Genomic DNA, 6,269 nt, shown 5'->3' on the forward strand with positions numbered 1-6,269 from the left:
GGTACCAGGGATTGAACTCGGTCCTTGCGCTTGCAAGGCAGGCCACTGAACTGCTGAGCTAAATCCCCAGCCCCATCCTGGCTCTTTTGTTTGTTTTTTTTGCATGGAGGATAGAAGCCTGGGCTACACAAATACTAGGCAAGTGCTCTATCATAGAGCTTCATCGCCAGCCCTTTTTACTTCCATCGAAACAGGGTCTTGGTAAATTGCCCAGGCTGACCTCGAACATGAGATCTCCCTACCTCAGCTTCCCAACTTTGCATTTGTGCACCACTACACCCTGTCCCAGAAAACATTTTTAAAAATTTGACATTATTAAGTCAACATGTTTATTGGGTGCTTGTTTGGGGCCAGAAAATTGGGCTACATGAGCAAAGAAGAGAGGCAGGAATCTTTGTCCCTGTGGAACTGACATTCTAGTGATGTGCTTTTTACACAAAATACTTAGATTAAAATATGTGGTATTTAATTTTTAAAAGTTTATTGAAATATATATATTTATATATATATTTATTTTATTTTATTTTTGTGGAACTGAAGATTGAACCCAGAGCATTCATACTGGGCTACTTCCATGGGCGTTTTAAAAAAGTTTTACCTTTTTTGTTTATTAATACTTGTTTGCAGCGTGGAATTGGTGGGTGGATAGAAAGAATCTTAATTCCCTTTTTTGGATGGGTGGTTTTGAGACCTGGTCTCACAGGTAGTTCAGGCCAGCCTCAAACTTGTGGTGATCCTCCTGCTTCAGCCTCCCAAGTGCTGGGACTTCAGCCACCACACCTGGCCGTTTTGACTCTCTTTACTTCCTTTTCCCTGCCCTTCCCTCACTCTGCCTTCTGTCTTTCACTAGATCTCCTCATTTGCAAAGAATATGTCTCCTTATTTTGTATTATCTTTTATTTTGCTCTTTAAATTACTCATGTTTTGGAAATTTTATATTCTAATTTTTAAAATTTTGAGACAGAATCTCACTAAGTCACTAAATTGCACATGCTGGGCTCAAACTTTTGATTCTCTTGCCTCAGCCTCCCAGAGTTCTGGGATTATAGGTATGTGGAGCTAAGCCCAGCTAATCACCAACATCTTGACTTGAGAAGATGTGGAAACCCGTGGTGGTATTGCAAGCCTGTAATCTCAGGACACAGACACTTGGGAGGCTGATTGCAGTGAGTTCTAGGCGACCCTGGAATAGTGAGACCCAGTCTCTCTCAAAAGAGAAAGATGTGGAGGTGATCCGCCAGGTGATAGCCTTGAGGAACTTGCAGAGATGTTTGGAAGCCGCTTTCCAGGGGTGCCAAAAGCCTGGTGAAGGCTCCTTCTGTGTGTCCTGAGCCGGCTGGTGAGGAAACCAGGGAGGTGTGCTCTCAGTCCGGCTCCCAGAGTGACTGGCTGCTCCCGTGGGGGCTGTGCTGTTACATGCACACATAGAAGCTGGGCTTTCTTCTCCATGTTGTGTGGGCATTGGCCTGTATTTGGATGGAGCAAGGATGTGCCTTGCTTCTGGGTGAACAGATTGTAGGGACAAGTTCAGAAACCCTTGCAGCGAGTGCTCCTTACAGGCCGCCCTCCGCAGCACAGTGGAAGGGAGGCGGTTCCAGAGTTTCAGTGCGACCCAGGCCTTATTCTCAGGGCAGAGGAGTGGAGACCAGAGCCGGGGCTCTCTTTAATCCTCCTAGTTACTGCCTGACAGTGACCTACTGCAAGCCTGGTGGCAGGCAACAGGCGTCGTTACAGTGTTCAGAGGGGTGGTAGCTGGCAGCTCTCTCTGGAGCCTGGACAGCTGGGGTCTTGGGCACAGAGGGAGGCTTCGCTCCGAGGCCCTGGAGGAGAGCAGGCCTGGTCCTCAGAGCCACCTCAGCCCCGGGGACAGTAACTAGACTCTGCTTTTAGTGGAAGGGTGGAAAAGAATCTACACTTTTTTTTTGTAAACCAACGTTAAGAAAGGTGCTAAACTAATACTAGCAAAGGCTATTGAGTAAGAGGCTTGGGTCCCCTGAAGAGACTGTGCTGTTTACCTGAAGAAGCCAGGGAGGGTGGCATTCTGTGGAAGGGCAGGGACTGATGACGCCATGTTTCCATACTAGGCACTGAACCTGACAGCTCCCGGGAGCCCAGGTCGGAATCCCAAGGGAAGTGGTGTGGCCGCACTTTTCTGCTTACACGGTGGGCTGTGGATGGAACCAGGTGTGTTAGTTAGGAAGTGTGGGCCATGTGCGGGGTCCTGAGGTTCAGGCTGGTGTGTGGAGAGCAGCACATTCAGTCTGGGAGACGATGTGGCATCACAGCCTTTTGTCCACCTTAGGACTGTTTTCTATTTTCTGAAATATGCTGCCTTGGACACTCAGTTTTCCTGCTACTGCATTGTAGTTACTTAACCATCTGCGTGCACATTAGTCTGCTGTTGATGAAATATCTGCCATAATAGTTTAAGAGGACAGGTTTATCTTGGCCCAAGGGTTGGGAAGCTTCGGTCCCCGGTCTTCCACGTGAACATCATGGGGCAGGGCCTGGTGGAGGATGGCTGCTCACCCCCTGGCAGAGAGCAGGGCCTAGCCAGTGACTGACCAGTGGCCCTGGGCTCCACTAGTAGCAGCCCATCTGGCCTTGGACACAGGAATGGACTTGTCCATTGTCAAGGTCAGTGTGTGCTTGTGGGCCAGGCTGCACCCCCGAGTATTGCTTCAGGGGCGCCTGGTGTGGAATATAGTGGCTGTGACCCTCACACTGCCTGGAAGAGTTCCGGGAACGTTTGGGGTGCAGATGTTGCTGCTGCGTGTGGCACACTGTGTGACTGATGTGAGGAGGCGTCTGTGGGGGTGTGGGGTGGAGTAAAGATAGGGCTGGGGATAGTGCCACAGGAAGCAGGTTTGATCCCTAGCACTACACACAGTGTATTAGAAAGTTATTCGTGGTTAGTTTTCAAAGAGATATTAGACATATGTGCAGTTTTTCTTGGTGTTTTGAAGATTTTTTTTTTTGATTGTGTTTTTTTCCCCAGAGACAAGATCTTGCTATGTAGCCCAGGCTGGCCTCAAATTCAGGGAGTTCTGGGCCAGGGTGTTTATGCCACCTGCCTCACAAGCGCAAGTTTGAGCCGGAGTTTGTTCCCCGGTACAAAAACAAACAAACAAACAAACAAAAAAATCACAAGTCCTTCCTCCTTCCTGCCTCAGCCTCTGGGATCCTAGGCATGCACCCACCATGCCTGCTTTGCACTTTTTTTTTTCTTCATTTCTTTATTTAATGAAATGTGTGATGAAATTGCAGGAGCTTCTGCATGAATGTGAAGAGGCAGTGTATTTGTTTTGCATACACAATGCCTATTAGCCTTATCCCAGAGCTTTCCTGTTGCTGTGGGAAGCTGCAGATGCAGCACTGGGAGGTTTCCAGGGCCCACCTAGGGCTTCCATTCACAGGAGAGGGAGCCACAGAAGCTGTGGGTGAGGTGGTGGTGGTAGAAAGTGTCTGGGAAGCGGTAACAGCAGTACAATCAGCTTTTAGACTTCCCAAGAAGACAGGCTTAACCGAGGGAGAGTTACCACGCTTATTAGGTTGTATCACAGAACTTTTTACTTTTTGGTGTGTGTTTGCCAGGTTTCTTTTATTGAACTTGTCTGTGATTGATTGTTTTACAACAAAATACAACACTTTGCATTTTTTCCCTATTGGTGAAACCAGAATTCCTTCCTCAAGATAATTGTGAATTTCAGCTTGGCCATTCATCATATTAACTGTTAGTGTTAGTTTTAGCATAAATTTAATAAACAAAGCTTGTATGTCATGGACCAGAATGTTAACTTTGACAGAAACTGGTAGTAGCCTAATCCAGTGCAGTCTCTGTGTTGAGAGAGATCAGCCAGGGCATTTTAGGGCCATTCTGGAGTTAGTGGCAGCCACCTTATGCTAGGAGTACTTAGCTGCATCTTTTTGTTGAGTTCACATTGGAGTAAAGTTTTGCTGCATCTGGGCTGACACTCTTTCTTAATCATGGTCTGAGATACATTTTTAGGTGATCTTTTTAACATTAGAGATACTCAACGGATCTGCAGTGTGTGATGGTGCACACCTGATCCCAGCTATTTGAGAGGCTGAGGCAAGAAGCACAAAAGTTGGATGTCAGCCCGAGTGACTTAATGAGATCTTGTCCCACAATAAAAAGTTAGAAGGGCAGGGTTGTAGCTCAGTGGTCAGGAGTTTGCCTAGCAGGTGGGGGCCCCTTGGCTCAGTCCAGGACCACAAAAACCAAAGCAGACCAGAGATGACAAAACCAGTCGTCAGTGACTCACTGTAGACCCAGGAGGCTTCTCGGTGTGGCTGACTGGTCACTGGTAATAGCCACATTGTTCAAAGCCCTCTCCGGGGACTGTGTGCTGTGTGGCTGCCCTTGGGAGGCCAGGTCTGCTGTCTTGAGCATCAGTCTTTGTAGGGGTGCCGCGCCTGACTCTGGTCAGTCTCCTGAGCAGCTGCCCTGCTCCTGAGGTGGGAGAGGGACGTGTGCACAGTGGCAGTGCTGTATGCTGTGTCCTGGACCTCCATCCGGGTGTGTCGACTGTGGGTGTGGTAGGCTGCTGTGTCTGTAACAGTGGGCTGCTGCCCCTCCACAAAGTTCAGTTGCAGTCCTGGTCCCTGCAGCTCTGAGGCACATTGTGAGGCTGAGAAGACAAAGTAGAGGTGTATGGAAGGCACCAGTTCAGTGCGGCAAACCCATCATTGCCTGGGTGGATGGAATTGGTGGCAAGTTTGGGGGGCTCACAAGGGAACTGCAGCCTGTCGGTATTTGCCCGGTACCTGGGGAGGGGGAGATGATGGTGTACGCCATGCAGGTTGGTTTATCTGTGAGCTTCAGTTCTGTCTTGCCTGTGTTGTGTGTTAGGAGATGTGCTTCCAGGGCATACTGGTGCTTGTTTTTTAATAGCGTGTGAGGGTGATACTTAGAGGCCCACTTGGCTTTCCCCAGCCAGAGTGGGCCTGCCAATAAACAGCCTCTTTCTGGGTCTCCAAATTCGTTTTCTTTAGTCCCTTCCCCAACAGGGTCTTGTATGTAGACCCTGCTTTGAGCTTGGCCTCAGTCCTCTCGCCTCAGTCTCTGAGTCCGGGCATTATGGGTGTGTACCACCACGCCTGGCAGTGCAAAGGTCAGGCTTTTAAATTCTAGTCGTTGAGGTTGAGGTTAAAGAGTTTTTCTGGTTTACCTACTTTATAGACTCCAGCCAAGCCAATAATGTGAGAGACAAGCGTGTTTAGAGAAGGTCAAAGCCCTTGAATTTGTTGGTTTCAAGTAGAACTTGCAGGGGGCTCCTTTGTGCAAGTCATCAGAGCCCCACACACCCGGGGAGTGGACCCAGGGGTGCTCTGCCACTGAGCTAAGTCTCAGCCCTTCTTGTTTTTTTGTTTTTTTTGTTTTGAGACAGGGTCTCACTGTATAGTTGAGACTGCCCTGGAACTCACTATGTAGCCCAGGTTGGTCTCAAACTCACAGTGATCTTCCTGCTTCAGCCTCCCGAGTGCTGGGATTACAGGCCTGCGCCACCAGGCTTGGCAGCCCTTCTTATTCTTTTATCATTTTGACACAGAGTCTTGATGAGTTGCCCTGGTGGGACTTGAACCTGAGATTCTCCTGCCTCAGCTTCCCTCAGTGCTTGAGTTATAAGTGTCACTCAGCCTGTTAAGTTTTTTTTGTTTGCTTGATTGCTTTATAGTACATGAGTGGCTGAAGTAAGCACTAATTATTTCTTGAGACAGGTTCTCACTTTATAGTTTAAGGCTTACCTTGAACTCTAGGTAGCCTTGGCGATGCTCTTGCCCCTGCCTCTTCAGTGCCAGAATGGCAGGCGTGCCCCACTGTTTCCGATTTTTGGAGAGACTCTTGTCTCTGAGTGTGGGCCGCTTGTTGATCCTTGCTCCATCTCCTTCACCCGAGCTGTGTCTTCTCTCACTCTGCAGTGTTCGCTGTGCCTTCCTGTGGCCTGGCACATTCTCTGTGCTGCATTCAGTGCTTCCTGTCTTCTGGGTGCTCTGCATTCTCTCCGGGCATCAGAGTTCCTGCAGTGTCATGGGACCCAAGAACCCTGTATAGTTCATTTCTCTTCATTCATGGTGGAGGTTTAGGGCTGACCTCTGAAGATTCCTGTCCAGGTTAGTAACCTGGAAAATGTTTAAAGGTTCACAGGGCTGGGGATTTAGCTCAGTGGTTCTGCCGCCTCCTTTGCAAGCACAAGGACCCGAGTTCAATTCCCTTGTACCAAAAAAAAAAAAAAAAAAAAAAAAAA

General features: G+C 48.5%; 1 protein-coding gene across 1 annotated transcript in view; it reads left to right on the top strand.

Moving 5' to 3' along the window:
• Ubr5 (ubiquitin protein ligase E3 component n-recognin 5) overlaps positions 1-6,269 on the top strand; it is a 107,466-nt gene that overhangs the window by 1,699 nt on the left and 99,498 nt on the right. The gene's annotated exons all lie outside the window — the stretch shown is intronic.

Source organism: Fukomys damarensis, unplaced genomic scaffold (genome assembly GCF_012274545.1).
Source record: "Fukomys damarensis isolate Sample0158 unplaced genomic scaffold, DMR_v1.0_HiC HiC_scaffold_5, whole genome shotgun sequence".
NCBI lineage: Eukaryota > Metazoa > Chordata > Mammalia > Rodentia > Bathyergidae > Fukomys > Fukomys damarensis.